General features: G+C 39.7%; 1 pseudogene; it reads left to right on the top strand.

Annotated features, from left to right (window-relative positions):
* Positions 1–3,463: 3,463 nt before the first annotated feature.
* LOC114621298 lies at positions 3,464–4,417 on the top strand (annotated as a pseudogene).
* Positions 4,418–6,130: the final 1,713 nt, after the last annotated feature.

The raw sequence follows: 6,130 nt of genomic DNA, 5'->3' as shown, positions 1-6,130 counted from the left end.
TCGTGATCTTCCAGGTGATTCTGGTCACTTCCCCTGATGTGTCCCAATTCAGCAGAGTCTTGCTGTTTCTTCTGGATCATTGCCACAGCTACTGATTCATGTTTGCTGTTTGCCATTGAAGAGGATTGCTTGGATCCTGACAATGAAAAATGAAATTGCCCCCAAGAAACTACTTCTAAACAGGTCCACAACTCCCTTTTCAAATATCCTTCTTTTTCTCTTACCTCTGATCAGTATGATAGAAGGAATGTTGAAACATTTAAGAACCCTAAATAAAGTCCATTTTGTTTTGTTTTGCTTTGCTTTGCTTTGTTGTATTAGTTACTTTTTTATTACTGTGACTACATAAGAACCTGGTAAAAGCAAATATATGGGTACATTTTGTCTCCTGGGTTAGAGAGGGTAAAGTCCATCATGGTGTTGTAGGCTTGGCAGTATTAATTATGTCCATAGTCACAAGGTAGAGATGGATGAATAACGATAGTCTTTAAGATAATTTTCCTGTGGTTTTATGTTGACTAATTTGCAGTAGTCTTACTACTTTTCTTTTTTTATTCAATATTTTATCTACATTATAGGAGTTATCCACTTTCCCCATTTTCCTCCCACCCAGAAACCCCTATCCCATCCCCCGCTACTCCTGCTTCTATGAGAATGTGCCCCCACCCATTCACCCACTCCCATCTCCCTGTCCTCTAATTCCTTCACACTGGGGCATCCAGCCTGACATATACAGCGGTGGATGCTCACAGCTAACCATTGAACTGATCATGGGTTCCCAATGGAGAAGTTAGAGAGAAGACTGAAGGAGCTGAAGGGGTTTGTGGCCCCATGAGGAGAACAACAATACCAACCAACCAGAGCTCCCAGAGTCTAAACCACCAGCTTGGGAGCACATAGGGAGAGACCCATGGCTACAGCTCTATATGTAAGGGAAGATGGCCTTCTCAGGCATAGGTGGGAGAGGAAGTCCTTGGTCCAGTAAAGTCAGTTTGGAAAAAAAAAATCTAAAATCTAATCTATGTCATTTCCAGATGATAGCATTTCAATGCCGTCCTCCCATCCTCTGCTTTCACATTCTTTCTGCCTCCTCTTCTTTAGTATTCCTTGGGATTTGGTAGTAGAGGCTTAATACTAATGTCCCATGTAAGGAACATTAAGGAACCAGTGTATCTTTTTCAGTACTGTAACTAGTCATGCATCTTTCAACTGACCACTGACCACTACATAGAGAAGATGCTCTGGTCAAAGCTGAGAGCAGCTCTGATAATTTATGATGTCAAGTATTATTCACGATGTTTTTGAGAGATTAATATATCAAACATTAGTTTATGTCTTAATAGGGAAAAACTATAAATATACATATACATATATTTTGTAATAAGCCATGCTAACAATTTTTGTATTAAGATGACACTTCCTTAATACTACAAAACTTAAGAATAATATAATCTACACCAGTGGAAATCTAAGAATTATACTTCAAGTGACAGTATTACTCAATTTTTCACTTACATATTATCAAGTTTGAGGACTGGACTCAAGCCCTCCCATGGTAAGCAATAGCTCTATTACTAGGTATATCTTCATCCAATCAAAGGTTATTTGTGCTAATCAAAGTGATTTCAGTTCTGAATAACATCATTGTATGGTAACAAGTGATTTAATTAAAACAATTTAATTTGTCAGAAATATTCTCATTTTGGAAAATGTTCATCTGAGTCATGGCACAGTATACAGGCCAGACAACTTTTGGGAGACAGTTTTTTCATTCTGTCATGGATCTTGGGAATAAAACTCAGGTCATTAAGCTGAGAAGCGGGTACTTTCCACAGAAGCCTCTTTGACACTCCTCCTGTGTGAGTGTGTGTGTGTGTGTCTGTGTGTGTGTGTGATTAGATTACATTAGCAGACAGGGGTATATAAGTAAAATAATCATTTACAAGATATGTACACAGACATAGACACACATGTATAAATACATACATATACACATATATATACATATATACATATATATACATATATATATACACACACGTGTGTGTGTCTGCATTCTCTAACAAAGGGAATAAATGTGAAACTGTAAGATAGACTGAATACACATGGAGAAAAATGATGTTTCATATACATCTATGGGTTTAATACCAGAAACTAATGTTTATTTGCTTAGATTTCTGAAAATTTGATATTAAATTTCTCTTCATCCTGATCCCAAATTCTTTAATTCGTCATTCTAGAAACTTTGTCAGTCAATTACATTATAATCAGGTTTGTAGTTTTTTACAAACCTTGCTGAGATTCACGCAGGTGTGTGTACAAAATGGCGTGAGAAAGACCTTAAGATAAAAACTTAAGATTGTATCTTGTGGAAATAATAGGGATATGGGCCTGCTCCAGTGCCTAGAAAGGTAATACAGAATGCATATTCATCTGAGAGTAAATTCTGCAGCCATCTACCCTTATAGGTGAAGGAATTTAACCACACTGCCCTGGGACCCCCAAAATGCCCATTTTAATCATAGGAAACCCAAGGAGGTTGAGAAAGCCTAAGAATCTTCCAAAGAAGAACATCGTGTTAGTGATAGGAAAATATTTATACTTCATTATATTTTTAAAAGATCTTAGTAGTACAGTGCATTGGTGTTTGTTTAGAAAAAAAAGATGAAAGCCATTTTTTGGCAGGAATATGGTTGAATACTTTCCAGAATGTATTTCTGGTCTCAATGGAACAACAGAATTTGGTATTTTCTCACTTTTACAAAGGAGTAACTGTATTCATCTATTCACATGTTTGTGTCAAAACAAATAAAGAGTTTTAACTTTGACAGAAACTGTACCCTTCTCTTGAACCCACCCCATTTCATGACAGAGAAGTAGTGAGAAACCATTCTGATAGCTGTGTATATCCACACAATAAATGTTTCTGTGAGAATATAGCTGTCATAAATATTATTTTGTGTATATTATCTGCAACTTGACTGTTTACACATAGAACTCAGTCATGGGTTACTTGTCATTGTTGGTGCATAGAGTCATTCCTCTTACTGTGCAGAAGATCCATCACATAATAAAAGCTTATATTTGTGAAAGGTTTCACACATGCACAGCAGTCAGAGTGCTTTACATACCCGGTTATGGTTGATTCTCATAAGTGAGTTAAATACCTTTGCTACTATTTATATTTTACAAGGAGAGAAAAAAGATAGCATAGATGTTTAGCTAATCTCTCTAGGCTGTACTGTGGGAAATAGCAGAGCCAGGTTTGAATAAGACAGATTTTTCTCTACAGTGTTCACCACATCATCCTTTATAAGTGATGCCTACTCCTTTCTTATTAATTTTCCTTCTTTAAGAGGCAATTGAGGAGCCCCAGTGATACTGTCGACCTGGTGTGCTCTCCAAGCCGGCTTCTTCCCTAACTAAACTTCAGGCTCCTCATAAAAGAGTCCTGACAACGTCAATGCTAGCAGAGCGTTGGCGGAAGCAGAAATGGGCTATGGATCCCAGAAACACTGCGTGGGGTGATGATGATTCCAAGTTTGGCCAGAAGATGCTTGAGAAGATGGGGTGGCCTAACGGAAAGGGTTTGGGGGCTCAGCAGCAAGGAGCCACAGAACATATTGAAGTTAAAAATAACCACCTGGGACTTGGGGCTTAAAACAGTAATGAAGACAAGGAGTGCTCCTCACCGAGATGACTTGAACCAGCTTTCGGCAAGACTTAACACTTGCCATGGCCAGGAAACAGCAGATTCCTCGGACAACAAGGAAAAGAAATCTTTTAGCTTGAAGAAAAATCCAAAATCTCCAAAAACCAGGTTCATTATATGAAATTCACAAAAGGGAAGGATTTGTCCTCTCGAAGAGAAACTGACCTGGACAGCATTTTTGGGAAAAGGAGGAACAAGAAGATTGCTCAGGATGGCTGCAGCGACTCCACTGAAGATGAGGTGGACACCTCCTTGACCATGACCACGGTCACAACTGGTGCCTTCACCATCCAGGAATATTTTGCCAAGAGGGTGGCTCAGTTAAAGAGCAAGCCACAGGCCTCAGCTCTGACCTTTCAGAAACCCTCATTGAATGGAAAAAATGGAAAGAAAGAAAAAAAACCCAAAAAGAAAAGAGACCAAGCCGAGCTGCAGCCTGGAGGCCCCAGTGAGGACAAGTGTACCAATGCCTCTGTCAAAGCTGTAGCAGAGTGTATACAAACACCAGACAGCCAGGATGATGTCCCAAAGCCCAAGAAGAGGAAAGCAAAGAAAAAGCTTCAAAGGCAAGAAGGAATAGCAGTAGACACCACACTAGACTGAGTACCAGTGAAAAAGAAGAAAGTTTCCAGAAAATTTGTTGCTAGCTACGGCCTTCAATCACTCAACTGTCATCACCCTGCAGGGCAAAATGCTCTGGCCTGAAGTGAGAGCATAGTGAAACCCAAGCAGCTCAGCATCGTCACCAAGGTACCATTTCTCCCAAGTCACCTTCCTAGGAGAACTGATTTGAATGTTCCAGATCATGGCTTTCAATAAATAAAATAACTTTTAAAAAACAAATAGATTCTTTAAAAAACAAAGAGGCCATCGAACTACTAAATTTTTCTCTATTGTGAATTGCTAGAGGTTTAACTCAGCTTTTGTGGAGGTTCTTTGTGTGTTTGTTTGACATGGCAGGCAAGCACTCTTCCAGTGAGCTGTAATGAGTTCCAACTCTTCCTTCTTTTCACTTTGCATTTAGTTTGAAGATTATAACATAATTACACCATTTTCCCTTTCCCTTTCTTCCCTCTCAACCTTCTTATATACCTTTCTTTCCTCTCTTTCAAATTTGCGGTCTCTTTCTCATTTATTGTTACAAGCATACAGATGTGTACAGACATATATAATTGTAGATATAATCTGACAGTATGTATAATGTTACTTGTTTTGAAAAATGTACAGGCAGTGACATCCTAGCCTCAGTCTCCTTTTCTGAGAACCCACTGGTGTGTACATTTCCAAGTACAATTCTTAGTCAACGATTAAACGTGCCATCTATATTCAGTACTCTTCTTACCATTGATCCTAGAGCCTAAGAGCTACCAAGTCTAGAATCAAGTATGAGTTCTAATAAGGGGTATGTTATTCAGACATTCATGGCAAATGCTGACAATACCTGTCTCTACGTTTTGTTAAGGAATAAATGAGTTGATGCGTTGAGACTTTAATTGATTGCGTAGTAAACAATATTTAGGAAAAGATCACTCCCATCACTATTAACTTTAACAAAAACACCTTTTCTGAATTCCACATTTAGTTTCCTATAAATGTAACATACAATCTTACCCCACAAGGCTTCTCACACATATTTTATTCATTCCCACTGCAATGTACAAAATCTCTCTCTATTTCTTTCTTATTCTCTCCCTCTCTCTGTCTTCCTCTTTTCTCTCTCATTATTCTCTTTACCATTATTGTCCCCTGTGCCCTTCCCCCAGCCTTGAGCGGGCCTGAGAGACCTTGTTTACCACAATAGACCAAACAATAGGACTCCGGAGGCATTGCCTGCCTTGGCATTGCGGGCCTTGGCACCTCCTTGGCTGCCCTGTAGCCTGGTACACAAGCTGAGAAGAATAGACTGCCTGCTGAGCTTGCCTTGACATCTCCAGCACACAATTAAGTGTGGATTCCTCTCACCACCAGCAGGATGGTTTCCGCTCACCCCCCCCCCCCAGCCGGCTGAAGCAAGAAGGAACTCTGGGGGTGGGGGTGGGTTATCCCCTTTAAATTAGAAGCTGAGCATTAAAGCATTGAGCCTTGATCAGAAACCTTTGTCCTGGCTTCATCACTTCCCGCCCTCCTGTCCCTCTTCCATTCCCAGCCTCTCTTTCAGGTGAACCCGGTCGACTGTGGCCGGTGGCCCTCAACAGTCCGCCTTGTTATCATCCCCTCTTCCTACATGCAATGTCTCTGCTCTAAGTCACCTACACTTTATTGATCAGTGAATGATGGAGATAGAGGAAGTAGGCAATTCCCAATAGGCTCTTCCTAATTTTTCCCATCTCCCTTGCTCTCAGTATCAGAAACTCTTGATCATATTGATTACTATACATTTCATTTATCAAAAATTGTTTCTTAGTTAAGTGTCATGAT

This window comes from Grammomys surdaster, unplaced genomic scaffold (genome assembly GCF_004785775.1).
Source record: "Grammomys surdaster isolate TR1022 unplaced genomic scaffold, NIH_TR_1.0 174, whole genome shotgun sequence".
In the NCBI taxonomy this organism is placed as follows: domain Eukaryota; kingdom Metazoa; phylum Chordata; class Mammalia; order Rodentia; family Muridae; genus Grammomys; species Grammomys surdaster.
The sequence above is the reverse complement of the archived record's forward strand: the minus strand, read 5'-3'. Positions and strand labels throughout refer to the sequence as shown.